We start from the raw sequence: 16,641 nt of genomic DNA, 5'->3' as shown, positions 1-16,641 counted from the left end.
TCAATGATCTTAAAAGACACCAAAATCATGCTTGGAAAATCTTTTTTGACAACTGCAGAAAAATAAATCAAAGACATGTCTCAAACTTTCCCTTTAACTTCCGCATCACAAAAATCCAAGAGACAGTGTAATGGCTTTTGGCAGCCTCCAGTTGAATCCAGCTGATTCTACTGTCACTGCTCGCCTACTGGAGCAGCACCCTGTGGCGGTGTTAAGCGTGTTATCTATCTGGACTGTGTCAGTCATTTGAAAGCCTCATAATCACAGGCTCAGTGACTGTCACAGCAAGGCCTGGGCTAAGGTCACCAGTGCGGAAAAAAAGCCAAACAAACAAGCATGACCAAAATGCCTGAAGAGGAGTGAAATTGTTTTTCTTAATATACAAACAAATAAAACTAAATGTTGACACGAGACAAGGAGGCTGGATACAGTTAGACTCGGCCCGCAGTGCAAACAAGGCTAAATATGGCAGACTAATGTTTGGTTCTTGTCGTAATGGGTCAAACGAGGAGAGCCAAGCTTTGTTTCCTTTAAATTAATGATATTGTCTCTTCAGAGATAAGAGGCTGCAGATGGAGTTACTGCCGGGGTCTGTTCCCGTGGCTCTGTTACAGTGCAGTCTAATCAAAACAATGTGTGAGCGCCAAAGGCCCAGAGCATGGCAAGATTCAGAGCCAATGCGGGTAATGGATTTACTGTTACCATGCTGCCAAAAGAAGAGATACAACTCATTTACTCTGGACATCCATTTCTCTTTTTTAGTGTATTTCTAATGTTTGAGTTTATTTTGAAGCCATTTTTAAATTATAGATTAAAATGAGAGTCATGTCTCTTGCACTATTAATCTGGACAACTGCAACCCAAAATCTCCACATACTTTTGGAGGTTACGATCCCATTAACAACATTCCAGGTCTGCACAGAAATGACCTGACTGCCGTCCACATGCCTTGATTTTACTAATAGTGTAGTGGTTGCATGTTAGGAATATTTGGGCATTAACTAAAGATTTAAACGTACCAGGTTTTACAAGGTGGACATTGGTTAGGACATGCTAGTAAAATCTCCTTTTTTGCATTCCTGTTTCAACAGCGTTTGTGCTTGCAACTCAGGTGTCCAGGACTTACCAGAGACAGATCAAGTTCTAATTAACAACTATAAGACGTTAACTAACTAGCCACAAAGCCCATCTGGCAATGAGACAACAGCCGTGTGTCACAACATCTTATTCTGAAAAACGTCACACGTTTATAGTCTGACAGAGCACATTCCAGAGGAATTGGACACAAAAGCGTGCAATGTACCCATAAATATGTGCACACCATCCAACAGCGAATCTACATGTGCCATTGCCTTGGTGTGTGTTTTTTTTCTTTCTTCTTTTCATTGCCTCACTGGTGTGTGCCGATATAGATAAGGCAGCTTTGACAAAAATGTCAGAGTACAAAAAGGAAATTGGGGTTTGAAAACCGAACAGGAAATTATGTACTTCAATTAAGACGCGTAGAGGAGATATTAAAAGCTATACTCCTACAGCGCCTGGGGACACGATGAATTCTGATGCAATGGAAGACGACAGTTCAATCAGAAAACCCAGCTTTAACACGGAGCCAAGGGGGTTGAAGGAACAGCATTGCTGTGCTTCACAGTGCCAGGAATCGAGGTATGGGAATGCACCCTGTTTTACAACATTAGGTGTTTCTTTGAGATGCTAAATATTTTTAACAAAGGTTTTAAAAAATGAAATGTGACTGTCATATGTTAGAAAAAGTATGGCTACAATGAGAAAGGATGCTGTAACAGATCTAGGAAATGGTTATGATTGTAGAGAAATCAACTCAACATTATATTTTAATGTCTCAAAATGGAAAAAGTGTCTGGAGTTGGTTTGAAAATGCATTATATTTCCACGGGACTCTCCACTCACATTTTAATACCTTTCTAAATAAACTAGTTTCAGTTGGAAATCCTTATAAAAGGAGTGAAAGCAAAAACAGAACATGTCTAATCCAAATGGTTGCAATTGGATTTCTCGAAATACAGAAATATTTAGACAATATCTAATAAAAATGTAAATATTATCTCATGTTTTGTTTTATTTTTTGCAAGGAATGGCTCTCAGGCCCAATAATGCATTTTTGTTTTTTGCTGGGTTAACAGATAGATTGCAATTAATTGCTTCAAACTTCATGCAAGTATTTTTTTGGCAAACATTTATTTTTTACACAATAATCATTAAGACGTACTTACCTTGCATTAATCACAGCTTTGGCCGCTTATTAACGAAGATTCTGTGCATGGCAGAAAAAAAAAGTATTTCCGACGTTTTTGTTTTTATTATTTATCTATTTTTAGATACCCGTAAAGAAGAGATGGAGCAAAGATTTAGACGTCAGACTTGATTGGTAAGCCGACTGCTGCTGCTGAAGCAGCTTGGTGTCAGAATATCGAGGTAAACAACGGCTATTCAGCCAGATATATACACAGCAAGTACGGTAATTTCTGCTTATATAAGCAAAAGAAAAAAAATGCAATAAAAAATAGGCAGCAAATTTTGTACACGCCAAAAAAAGAACAGTTTGTTAAAACGTCACAATATAACTGGGGGCGGGGAAGGGGGTCGAACAAGCACCACTAGTAATAACACAAACAAAAAAACGAATAAAAGACTTTAAAAGCAGCTAAATTATGCAAGCTATTGTTAGCTGGTTGACGTTGGCAGTCGTCGACTGTTGCGAGGTTATGCAAAAACCGGAGAATTCGGGCAGTTTTCGTTAAAAAAAAATTTGCCAATGAGTTATCGGTAAGCAAGCCGACAGTCGTCTGTCAGCCAGCCAGCCAACTTGTTTTAAAGTGCAAAAGAAATGTTATCGTCTAAGTCGTCGCTTGGACGACTAGGGACGGGCTGGCTACCGCGAATCCAGAGTGAGTAACGGCTCCAAAAAATACATTCTCTGTGGATCCAGACGGTGGAGCAGACACTCACGGTAGGCGTTCAGTAGGCTCTCTTTGACAGCGGTCTCGCAGCCATTTTGTTCAAACTAACAACACTGCAGTCTGGCTCTCCTCCTCCCGGAGAGCAGGCAGACCAGGAAGTGGCCTCGGATACGTCAATCTCCACCAACCGGAGCGCCAGATGATGGCTCCTCCCATCACTCCCCGCCCGGCCCCGCCCTCTTCTGTTTTTTTTCCCCTTCACACCCACAGACCACAGAGGCAGACAGTCAGGAGAGAAATAAGGCATTCCGTATTACAAGGATAAATGACAAATTGGATTGCAAACATATGGTATTTAAAGCTTTAAGGCAAGAATTGTTGAGTATGCAGTGTTTGTAAAGAAAAATAGACAGTCATTTTAAATATATAAAAGCAAATATGGCTAAAAGGAAATGAGGATCATTTGCATTTTCTCACAGCAAGAAGGTTTAGGGAAGGTGAACAATGAACAGCTAACTTCCAGTTGGAAAGTTGTTTGTAAACAAATGTAACTGGAGCCATGTCATTTAAAATTGTAAATGGCGTACACATATAGAGCGCTTTTCTGCCTTTCTTGAGGCGCAAAGCGCTTTCCAGTCCCACTCACCCATTTACACACACTGCTGCCGAACACTGGCACCAACCTATAACCACTAGGAGAAATGTGGGGTTCAGTGTCTTGCCGAAGGACACTTCGACACATGGGCGTGCAGAGCAGCAGCACTCTACCTCTGTACCATGAATCTCAGCATTGGAAATAAGAAAAAAAAAAATGGTTGTCTGGCAAGAAATATTTGGTTGTCCTCCCCAAATTTTGGTTGTCCTTCGATACCAATATTCAACAGCAACGAAACCTACTCTGATGTCAGCACTTACGTCTTTATTTCTTCTATACATCTAATATCAACTGCCTCTTATGATGGACATTTAAAAAACTCTTTAAATATTAACAACAAACATTTTACTAAATATTGAAGCATCTGGTTACATAAAGTATTGCCATGTAAATCAAATACTGTAACGGTCAAATGAAAATACTTTATCTTGCCCTATAATTTATCAGAAAATTGATAACATCAACCAACACTGTAACCTAATGAGTATTTTAAAATTTAGAACACTTGTATGGACTAGGACTAGTACAGTATTCCAAATATAAAGTAATACTTATATGTGATGAAAAGTTATAATATGATATAACATCTATTTCAAATAAACACGTGTAAATGATACCATGTTTACATTGTGTGCTGCAGTAGCAGTAAAGACTAATATACGGTGGCCCAGAAGGGTCACAACACAACACATTAACTTTACACACAACACATTAACTTTACACACAACACATTAACTCAACACACAACACATTAACTCACAACACAACACAATAGCTCACAACACAACACATTAACTCACAACACAACACATTAACTCACAACACAACACAATAACTCACAACACAACACATTAACTCACAACACAACACAATAACTCACAACACATTAACTCACAACACAACACAATAACTCACAACACAACACATTAACTCACAACACAACACATTAACTCATGCCCAGAAGGGTCACAACACAACACATTAACTTACCTCACAACACATTAACTCACAACGGAAGTAAAGCAGCAATTGAAGTGCCTTTATTCTGAAATATCTACTGGGCTGAGCAGCTAACTACCTAACAGAAAGTAATGTCACAGTGAGCTGTGGAGGGAGCATGTTATTGCTACAAGAGAAGCTAGCAGCAGTGTTGCCAGAAACTTTGTCTTTACTACGGTTCTCCTTCCTCTAAACACACACAATATGAACACACACTCCTCCCTCCGCTCTGACACCCCCCTCTGTCGCTGCACGCGCGCTCCTCTCCTCTCCTTTTTTCCGCTCCGTCCTGTGTGTGCGTGTGTGTTGGGGACTGCACGTGCCTGTGTGAGAGGAGGGAGCGGAAAAAAGGAGAGGAGAGGAGCGCGCGTGCAGCTCCCTCCACAGCTCACTGTGACATTACTTTCTGTTAGGTAGTTAGCTGCTCAGCCCAGTAGAAATTTCAGAATAAAAGCACTTCAATTGCTGCTTTACTTCCGTTGTGAGTTAATGTGTTGTGAGGTAAGTTGATGTGTTGTGTTGTGACCCTTCTGGGCCATGAGTTAATGTGTTGTGTTGTGAGTTAATGTGTTGTGTTGTGAGTTATTGTGTTGTGTTGCGAGTTAATGTGTTGTGTGTTAAGTTAATGTGTTGTGTGTAAAGTTAATCTGTTGTGTGTAAAGTTAGTCTGTTGTGTGTAAAGTTAGTGTGTTGTGTGTAAAGTTAGTGTGTTGTGTGTAAAGTTAGTGTGTTGTGTGTAAAGTTAGTGTGTTGTGTATAAAGTTAATGTGTTGTGTTGTGACCCTTCTGGGCCACCGTACTAATATCCCTGATCTTTTAAACAACACATGCAGGTGCAATGTTGTCATTTTTGAAAAGTAATTTCAGACAAGTTCCTCAAGGGATATGTCATCATCATCAACGTCCGACTCAGTCTGCTGAGGCTGATGCCGCTCACGTCTTCGGGCGTTCGGAAGTCACGTGACATTGTTCGTGTACACACGGTTTTATCTTAAAAAGTCAGACGTCGGTTTCCCAAAAACTTTGAAAAATAGTCGAACAATACCAAAATCTTGAATAAAAGACCATGTTGCCACACGGACAACCATCAGGTTCATTTTTGGTTGTCCTCCGTGAAATCTGGTTGTCTCGGACAACAGGATAACCGCTTATTTCGAACACTGGATCTAGTGGTTATCTACCAGAGAACCACTAAAATGAGTTTACTAGTGTCCAAGCTTTTTCTTTTCTTCTTTCAATTTCCATCCACTGTTGGAATAGAGCAAGCCTGACCCGACTTCCCATCATCCTTTTGTTTACACGGTCTGCCGCTAGCTTATAGCCCCTTTCACCCTAGGATAAGAAGTGCAACAAAAATGGCGAGCAATATTGGAGCTATCCAGCTGTGCCAGTTTGAGTCGGATGCTCCAAAATGTGTGTCCAACGAAGTTGTTCATAGATCTAATCATCTATAAGCAAATGCATCATTATGGAGCAGAGCAGCGAGCTTGTGGCCTGCCGATTAAAGTTTCTATGTCACAGCTACAAGCCTTTTCTGTCGGCATTTTTTCGTGTGATCCTGATTCCCAAGGATTTGAATAAAAAAATACTAAGAAATGCAATTTTAGCTTAATTTTATTTACTTATATATGTCCTCCATCATAAGAAAAATGCTAAAAGGACATGTGAAAAACACCAAAACTACAACTTTAATCAGAGTGAATCTTTACAGTAATCTGATCATTTTATTTTACTTCTGAAGTCAAGATTGCTCCCAAATTTGGTTATGATTGTTTTTTATTGAGATGTGACCATTACAGCTCTTGACTGAACAGAAACAACGGTCAGGCTTTTTTTATCCTGCCGTTTGCCCATTTTCCAAGAGGTTAGGGATCCATGTAGCAGGCAATTGAACAAAACTGGGTTATTTAGTAATGGTCTGAAATGGTTCACCCTGCGAAGATTTTTTGGACACCACTGGCAACCAGCACAGCAGCTTAACAACAACAAACAAAAGTCAATAAAAATATTGCTGCTGAAACCGCAGGCAAAAAAAAATATATATATATATATATATATATATATATATATATATATATATATATATATATATATATATATATATATATATATATATATATATACCTTCTGTACCCTGTTGTCATGCTTGACTAGTGCTAAAATTTCTTTTCTTAAAATCTCTCTTTTACTTTTTTCATTAGTTTTGTATATTAGAACTCACATCTCCCTTTTTTGGAACTTTTTTTGGAAGGAAGTGTTTGGCATCCCTCGTCAAAATCAAACATAATAGCCTTTTGTGGGTTTGTCTAAACAAAAGTCTTACTGTGCTCACCTTGATTGGAAATTAGCTTCTCTCCAAAAGAAATCTTAGAATCCATTGAGAAAGCACCACAGTGAGACAACAGCAGGTGTTCTCTTGCAACTGGTTGCCAACCCAGCTTCTAAGTCAAATCTGTCTTACAGCCTTTTCAAAACAACTATTGATGATTGGTCAAAAGTCTATAAGGATGAAACTGCAGGAATAGCATTTTAAAACGTCCAAAAGACCAATCTATCATTCGCAGTCTTAATAGTAGTTTCTCAGTGAGGACCTTTGAACACTTTTGCAAAAAAAGAGATTTTTGAGGACATTTAATGCCCAAAAGCTTAATTCACAGAAATCCGCCAGTTGTAGTCTGCTAAGAAGAGCATACTTGTTTTTTGGCCATTGTTATTGTCTCTGATCTTACTGCTCTGTGCTTTGGGAAGTATCAAAGTCCTTTGCTTTTATGAGAAGAGATGTGTTTTTTGAGTCTGAATGTAGCTTAGCATCTCAGGTCATGGAGTTCTGGTCAAAGGCTTTAACTAACTTCACCATTAACATATGATATTGTTAATTCTCTGTTTTAATAGTGTGCACATCAGTGAAACATTAATAATCAAGCCATAAAAATCATTAGGGGGATGTAACCCAGAAATTCTGGTGATGCTAGCAGATTGGAATCCACCAGTCAACACTTTACAGGCCAAGATCCAATCCTTACAAAGCAACTCCTTTCCTTACACACAGTGAACACACAGCTTTAGAAAAGTCTCTAAAATATTACATTTAAACATTTTTGGGTGTCAATTTTGTTATCCAGGCATTTTGTCTGTGACAATAAATGATACTTGCAACTTTGTAAGTATATGCCCTTGTGTACTAAGAATTGGACTAGTAAGGTCTTTTAACTGTCAAAGACATTGTAATTGTTTTTCATTGAATCCTGAGAATTACCAGACTCACAATTAGTAAAAACAATATGAAACAACCATTTAGAAAGCAACAGCTGTAGAGTCAAAAGTTTAACATCATAATCACAGTGCAAACCTATTGATGATGACACCCACTCACATTCCATTTGAACATACTCATTGTTTTGGGGGTTTATGGTGGCATCACTCTGTATCATTGTAACATGACAATCTGATTATTTTATTATATTTTTAAACATCTTATTATCAAACACAGTTTAAAAATAATTTATTTATTACTTAAAAGTTTCTACTCAACTTTGTGCCAGTTTTTCAACTGAGCAATAGCTCAACTTTTACTCAAAAAGAAACAAGTATTGAAGTAAATTGAAGTAAAGTAGTATATTTATTTACTTAATAGAATCTATATGAATTAGAAACTATCCCTGTTAGATTTTATTAAGAAAGTACATCAGCTTTCACCCATTCTTTTCAGAAATATTGGGTGATAGTTTGAGAGGATTCACAATGTGATGGATGCAGCAACTCTCAAGCATCCTTGAACTGCATCTGCATTACAGAGAAATAAAATTCGGTCGCTGGTCTATTCACTGCAGTCCTTTCTCATGGAAATGACCGCTCCATGCACAGACAACCACACACAAATACGCGGTCACACTGCGGTGGGAACAGGTCAAGACTGGGTTCTACAAAGGAGAGGGCTGACCAGTGAGGACACATCGATACAATGCTGGGAGAGACAAAAAAATGAGAGAGCTGGGGGCCCAGGCCAAAAGTTTTTTTCCCCCCTTTCAAGGCAATATGCCCAAAGCTATTAAAGCAGCAACCTCCTGCTGAATGAAGAAAGCAGATGTTCCGTGCTCTGGGTTAAGAGAGGTGAGAGCAGGGGGGAATGCCTTCAGATACACAGTAGGGGGGAATGTACTTCACTGTGATTCAGCCCCATAACTTAAAAGTGCAGGGGTTTGCTTTTATGTATGCTACTTAAGCTGAACATTTGGTATCACACATAGTTCGATATGTATACCTACATTACAAATTCTACAGAGACTAATATTGTACAAAATACTCAGTTTAATAAAAGGAGAAAGTAAAATTACAATCCAGTTTAATTGTATTTTTCCAATGGGATCAAAGAGTAAAAATTCTAATAGGCCTTAAAGGTGACTAGCAAATGAGATGAAGGAATCTTTATATAATCCGCTGTAGCCTTTACATGCAATTGCGCAACTGTGGAAAGGAAAAACTACTACTAACAGAAAAAAACCCACCAGAATCTAACTCAGTCAGGGCAACCATCTGCCAAGGCTAGTTAGGGTTAATGAAGACAGGATGGACAAACACGTATATCTCTTTGCCTTTTCGGCTGCCCCCTTCAGGGGACACTACAACAAATCATCTGCCTACATCTAAGCCTATTCTACCCTGCATCCTCCTCACTCACACCAACCACATTTAGCTCCTCCTTCACTACATCCATGAACATCCTTTGTGGTCTTCCTCCAGGCCGCTTTCTTGGTAGTTTCAACCTCAGAATTCTTTAAAAAAACACAACTGTCTTACTTTTGCATGTTTCAAAGGAAATTTAGGACAATGAACTTAAGCATTTATGAATATGAAAGAAAGCAGACAATAAAAGTCTGTAGTAAGAAGAAAAACACATATTGAATCCTTGAATGACCCCCAGGAGCCTGGAGCTTGATGTCTATCATGCAGTAAAACCTAACTTGTGATTTCACCGAGGCTAACCTAACCAGTGAACTCGTCAAAAAGGAACGTTTTAAATGTGGCTACATTGGTTTGGAATAATGTGAGGCTATTTTCACAAAAGAATAGTCTGATAGCTGAAGCTTGATACCTGGTTTTACCTCTCGCTCTATTTTGGAAATTCTAATGCGATATCTTCACACCGCCCTTGGCATTGAGCGTTCAAGCAGCCCCTTCCAATGAAAAGTCCATTTAAATGCTTGTTTTGGGATTCTGGGTTTAAAAATCTCACATTCACGTGTAGCTATGCAAGTTTTTATGGCTGTTTTCGATCTCTAAGGACAAAATATATGGACATTGAATGCACATTGCCAGTTTAACCAGGTCAAAATTTGACCAATCTGGTACTCGTATTTGATAGTGATGCATGGATTTGGTTTATTTGGTGAATGCAAAACTGGCGATGTCTTGTGTTTGTTTTTCAAATAAAGATTAACCAAGGCCACTTTCCTGACATAATTGTCATCTATATCTTAACCTCTGTCAACTGTATTTTCAACTGTACTGTGCTAGCAATCAGTAGAAAAAGCAAAACAAGTGTGAACACCATTGGCTAAACGCCCAATCAAAAACGTGCTTTTGACGCGTTCCTCAATGTGCGTCAAATGCCTAGTGCGTAGGTTGCTTAAGAACCAGCAATCCTGCAGCTCAAGTGCAAAATGCTCGGTTTAGTGAGTACATAACTATGAAGTCTTTAAAAACTGATGAAGTTTGTCTACATAAAAGCTTTATAATAATTGATAAATATTCAATCATGGCTTTAGAGACATTCAATAAAGAGAATTATATATCTTCATAATTAATCAATGAGGGACATGCTAATTAATCTAGGAATGGCAAAGAATTAGCAATGATTGATTTAGAAAAGTGTGGCCATTAAAGAAAAATATGCATGTGCAAAAAAAAAAAAAATACACATTGCAATGATTGCATGTTCTCCTGAGCAATATATAATTGTGTGTGTGTGCGCACATCCTCTACACGTGCACACGTGCTACTCTCCAGCTCATCACATCTTCTACTTTTAGGTGTCTTTGAGATGTTTTTGACTTGACCAATTTCCCTAATTGCATTCACATTTAACCAGACTGCTGACAGGGATGAGTAAATGGGAAAGGTTTGCCTGACATTCGGATGAAGAAACAAACTCAGACCAAAGCTGGAGAACTGCAGTGAAGGCAATTCTCTCCTCAGACTTTGGCTCACTCCTCTCCCCCCACTGAGCTTCTCTGCCTTTTGTTTTAATGCCAGTCCAATCATGAGCTGCCTGTCCACATAAGGTTTTCATTTCAATTGCACTGCAAGAGTTTGCACACTCACATCCACATAGACAGAGGAAATTCACACAGCAAACTTTCAGTTCGTTTTGTACGTACATTGCAAATATTCACTCTAGCCTAAATGTTACGTGACTACATGCATAATTAATGCATCTTCTCTGTGGCTACATATTAGCATTTAAACATGTTCCCCAAGAGACAGAGCATTGCACAGCAGAGCTACTAAAATCCAACCTATTAGTTGAGGCAGGAAGATTACATAAACAGATTACAACAGATATTTACATATACGTTTTGTTGCGTTTTGAAATCTGCTTCATTGATAATGATATGCAAGTAAATTAACAAGATCAAATTCATTTCAAGTGTTGAGTCTTCTTGTTGCCTCTGTCAGCTATATAAAGCACTCCTACATGTCTTTACACATGATTATACTGTAAACCTAATTAACCCTACATATAGGATCTGAGAGGACTAAGAGCATCATGAACCTACATTAAATCTTCACTCCCTCAACTCTGCACTTAAAAAAACAGTGTTTTTTCCCATTGAGACACACTAAACCATCAATGCCTGATGGGGTTTGGGTGTCTTTTCTTTATTATGAATAAGCTATCGTCATCCACAGTCTGGTTTGTGTGCGTGTCAGTAATCAAAACAACAATGCCACTTTACTTAGAATGATAGATCCAAATACACGTCTTGAAAAAAAGTATCATGAGGATAATTTGGGTTGAGGTTCAAATCCTTCCCAAACTGCAGATCAAATAAAAGCCCCCCCACTTGTGTTATAAAGGAACAATCTGCAAGTAAGACCAGAGCAGCTGAAACATTCGTTGGGAGTTTTTCTCACTGATTAGCATCGTGATTGAAGTGCCTATCCTTTAAATAACAGCGCACTGTGGGTAAAACCCTACTGAGTTGCTCATTGCTCATCTTCAAGGTCTGCAGTGTTGCAATGAGAGATAAGACAAACTATAAGTAGCTCAAGGCAAAGACATCCAGGAAAGGAGGAGGAATCCTTTTCATTAACCCTCATGAAGACTAAACAGTCAATTACCGTGTATAGAAGATGTCTGGCATAGGCAAGCCATTGGGTAAGGAGCTGAATATACATTCATGCATGAAACAAAAACAAACTGTTGGATAATTTACTACATGCGGTGCAACACAGACTTTGGCAAATGCTTCTTATCCTGCATGTACTGCAGTGTGTGTCTATTACCAACAAACGGGTAAGTACAGAAGCAAGCAGAAACTGTGTTTAGCTACAAGGAGTGCATTTATGTTAAAGTGCTTGTTTGCGAGTGCATCCACAGTACTAAATAGTAGTGCATTTGTAAGAGTCCATGTGAGCGTTTCTGCATGGGAGGAGGGAGCAGAGTGAAGCGTTGCAGTGCAGGAGAACAGTGTTTCTGTGCTGTGGTAATTTCCCTTGAGACAAAGAAGCAGGTAAAGGCCAGCGAAAGAGAGTGGAGAGGTGGAGGCTGGGATGGAGGAAGGGGGGAGGAAGGCAGGGACAGCATCAGTGAGCGGGTGTCTCAGAAAATAATGAGGAATAATGCAGGCGGTGGCTCTCAAACCAACTACACTCAGTAGCTAGAGGTTAAGTTTAGTAGCCCTTGCTCTCAGTACATTAATAATTCTATTTTCATTCCTAATGCCTTATCTTGTTAATGGGTGTTTTTGAACTGAGTCATTGTTTTTGTAATGAATTCATCTATTAATTACACGTGAGCTTCTTCTTGATGACCTTGCTTTATTTTGTTGCAAGCTTCAGACCTTAATATTAGCATACATTAAGCCCTTCTTATCTTTCATCCCCCATTGCTAATACATCAAATTATCACTGGGGGGTGGGGGTTAAAAAATGCATCGGCCTCCTTGGTGGACTGGGTTTTTTAATGTGTTTTTGTGGGTGAGCACCCTCACTTATCCACCTCCCCTACTTGGTTACAAACTCATTACCAGCACATAAGACCTGCATGGATTTTATAGTGTTTTGGGATCTGACTGGTTAATCAGATTTATTGCACACTTAAGCTTAATTGATTGACTTTGTGGGTTTTAAATTAATAATTAAGTGCTAACAGGCCAAGCTTCTGTTCCGCCATTTTCGAAGTAATGATTATGACCCATTGGAAAGGATTGGTAGTAAAGGTGTCATTCATGACATAACAACATGCCATCATATTTTTTTCTACCAAAAATCCTACTTCTCCGGTGATAACCACAAAAGTTCATATGTAACTGAGAACATTGGGGATATGAATATATAATAATTTTGATGAATATATAGTTCATCCCAATCACAAATCTGGAAAACTCAAACCTGGAGAATCATTTTATCTTTTTTTTGGCTCTGTTTCTGCTGTGATTTCTGATGATCCTGTAAGCTGTTGTGAACAAGCAGGGAAAAGGACAGTCATGCATCAGCATCAAGGTTGCCCAAACAAAGGCATGATATCCTGACCTTCAGATGGTCTTCATCAGATCAATACTATCATCAGCAGACAAGCGCTGGTAGATTAACCCAGGCTGCTACAACCATCCCCCAGCTCCCGCACGAAATTACACAAACACAAACACAAGTATACCCCTCTTTCAGTGAGGAGTCTGAGTGTATTGATCAGCTTGTAGCGATTGACACACTGAACCACAGCATGTACACACTTGTTGACTTTATATTCCATGAGATGGATGGATGGCTGCATGTAGCTGTAGTGAGGAGGTTCTTGCGTGAATTCTAATGGTTGGTGCCTTTCTTTTGCAGAGCTTGCATGTTCATCATGCGCATACAAACGCCACTCTGGTGCTCGCTTCCCACAATACAGATATTTTTAGAGATTTCAAGGACATTTTTATACTGGGCTGTTTGTTTAGTCTTCTTCATTTGAAATGTAAAAGCTGACTTAAACTCAAAAAAGGTATACCTGGTCTGCCACTTGGAAGTAAATCCTAACAGAACTCACCTTTCTTTGGACGAACATGTCAATCTTTTCATTGCCCAGACATTAGGTGAGAATTGTCTCTACATTTTTTCATCAAATTAAACATAGTTTTTTTGGGAGCCCATCTGAGTTACGTTAGGATAAGGGCGGAGCACACACTTGTCAGTCTATCGCATGACTTTCTGTAGTCCTGAAGTAAAAGGGAACTTTATTGCATGAAGGCGTGGCGTGTACTGTTATTTTTCTCAGTGGCCTTTGAAATAAGCTTGCTATCTGTCCATTGTGTGCCCCGCCTCCCCCCATGACAGCTGGGACAGACCCCCCACCCCTATCCCCCACCCCTAGTGACCCTGGGCAAGATGAGGTGAGCATGGAGAGAGAATGGTTGAATTGCTGTATGAAGGAGCTTAATGCTGCATTTAAAATAGGTTGTAGTTAAGTGGTACTTGTACTTTTGCTGCCATATAAAAATGAAGGACATTGAGCACACTGCCTTAAGATTTAATCATATTCAGGTGACCACAAACGAAAAAAAAAAGGGGTATACATACATTTCCTTGCATGTATGTTCCTGCCAGTCACTGACATCTAAAAGCTGTCAATGTGAGTCAAATTAACCCATTTCCATACATCTGAAAGTGGCCCGAGGGCAGCTTTAGCACTTTCAATGTGAATGTCGGCAACACATCTGCAGGCAAGAACTGATATTTAGAAGTTCATTAACACAGAGTGTAGATGGGTTAATTTGCTGTGTGTGGCTGAGGATCCAGAGGGAAGGAGTGAGAAAGAGAAGGAAGGGCAGTGTGGGGGACAGAAGAGACGAGAAGGAAAAAATAAGAGGAGCGATGCAAATAAATGTGAAGGAAGATAAATATGCATGTGATATGGGGGTACTGGTTTGTGGGTAGGGGATGTGTTGTTGTGTGCATTACTGCCTGCTATCATTCGCCTGAGCCTGAGTTTCAGTTTGATTAATGCTGCTTTCCTCCAAGTGACCTCCAAGGTCACTGGAATAGTGGGTACTCAGCCTCATCCATTCGCTGTTGGGTGGGGGGTGTAATGGCAAGATAATGCTCTACCTCCGAGTCCCCCACCCCCACTTCCCCCCTTTTTTCTATCTGTCTCTCATAACATCTCAGATTCCTTCCTGTCTGCTATCTAACAACTTTACTCAGCTAACCCCCCCCCCCTTTTTGACATTCCTTTTTCATTTGTTTTGTCCGCTCTTCTGTCCCTATTAAAGAAGAAAAAAGATTACTTTTTTGCAGAAAACATTCAAAATGTTAACCTTCAAAACAAAAAAACAAACATGAAACCTGACATTCGTCAAAGTATTTTAACCATGTATAATTGGTAGCTAAAATTCAACAAGGTATATGTCTTAGTAGTGTATATTTCCTTCTTAATAAAGATTTCTTATCTCTTATTCAAGGACATTTTTGTCCTTGAGCCATCATCCATCAACTTCCATATCCCACTTTTACAATACATTCTCAAATCTAAACTGTCACAAAAATGGCTGTAACACAAGTGGCAGACCTGGGGGGTGCTGGTAAATATCAGGGGGCAAAGTCTGGGTGTGTGGTGAGAGTTTAAGGTGTCACATTTCTTCAAGGCCCTAGAGTGCTTAGAAAACCATTTTATCATCATATATCCATTTTATCTATCGATATATCTCTTTTCCCTTTGATCTGTTTGAGATTCATTATAAATTTTATGTTGAATGCTCTTCATTACCCTAATCTTTCCATTTACCAGCTTCGGACTGGCACAAGTAGGACACTGTTTTTCTTGCTCTGTTAAGGCTGATTTTTTTTTCCTGTTTAGATTTGTCTATTTATTCATCTGTCCATGCCTTTGAATACAAAAAGAACTGACCAAGCGAGTGTGATGTCACCCATATAAAATTAGTTGCTTCAGTTCCAACGAAACAAAGTCATTTCAGCTGCCTTTTTTCCGTGATACGGCCGTCATTATGTCGGAACCAGATGTCATTGGTAAGCAGTGATTGATTACGGCAACCACTCTCTCCAATCAGGAAGAAGACCACACCCCTTCCACTGAAGGCAAGCTCAGGAGAATCTGTCAATCAAATGCTTCAAACATTCTACCTAAGACCACCTGTTTCTTTTGAGGCATCTGATGGGCCAGTTTATAACGGGAAAAACTTCCAATACAGCAAATTATTATGAAAAAAATGAAGGACTAGCAAGAACAGGACAGATGTAATGACTGAGTAATAGCTGTCCTTTTCTTAAAAGTCTATGGGATTTTGGCTCTATGGGACCAGCGGGAACTTCCTATTTGGAATAGGAAGGGGGAGGAGTCAATTAGTCCAGTTGTCTTATACAGTCAATGTACATCCTTATGTTTTTTGGTTTGTTTTTGTATTTTCATTATTTATTTGTGTGTTTTGTTGTTATTTTTAGTAAATTTCACATCCTCAGATTTTGGAACTTTGTGGATGTGAAGGAAATTGCTTTATTATTATCATTGTTTAAATGTATATGTCTAAATGTATTTTAAAATTTTAACCCAGATTGACCTTTTTACCTTTTTAGAAACAACTTTGTGTGTTTGTTCATTAAATTTTCATCCCCAGCTAGGATGAGAGGTTTTACGACACACTGTCCTTAGCTGATAAGGAATACTGTTGAACTGAGAATCCTCCCAAATGGTTCATTATATGACACCCCGTAATAAACTTTTCTCTTTGTTTGGAAATTGTAACCTCCTACTTGTGTTCTTAATAAAAGGTGCATGGGAGAAGCAGACATTTTGAGAAGAGAAGGGTGGTGGACACCTTCTGTCACACATGC

The 16,641-nt window shown here is 39.1% G+C and overlaps 1 protein-coding gene across 4 annotated transcripts in view; it reads right to left on the bottom strand.

Annotated features, from left to right (window-relative positions):
- The window catches only part of LOC101157348 (trinucleotide repeat-containing gene 6C protein), a 48,556-nt gene extending 45,484 nt beyond the window's left edge, over window positions 1-3,072 (bottom strand). For 2 of the 4 annotated variants that reach the window (XM_011473887.3, XM_011473893.3), the window contains exon 1: window positions 2,250-3,072. The gene's annotated coding sequence lies outside the window, so the exon portion shown is untranslated. The remainder of the gene's footprint in view (window positions 1-2,249) is intronic. The other 2 variants (XM_020700409.2, XM_011473888.3) reach the window with 2 other exon arrangements.
- Window positions 3,073-16,641: the final 13,569 nt, after the last annotated feature.

The sequence above is a fragment of the Oryzias latipes genome, chromosome 1 (assembly GCF_002234675.1).
Source record: "Oryzias latipes chromosome 1, ASM223467v1".
Classification (NCBI taxonomy): Eukaryota; Metazoa; Chordata; class Actinopteri; order Beloniformes; family Adrianichthyidae; genus Oryzias; species Oryzias latipes.
Note: the sequence above shows the minus strand (reverse complement) of the source record. Positions and strands in the feature narration are given on the sequence as shown.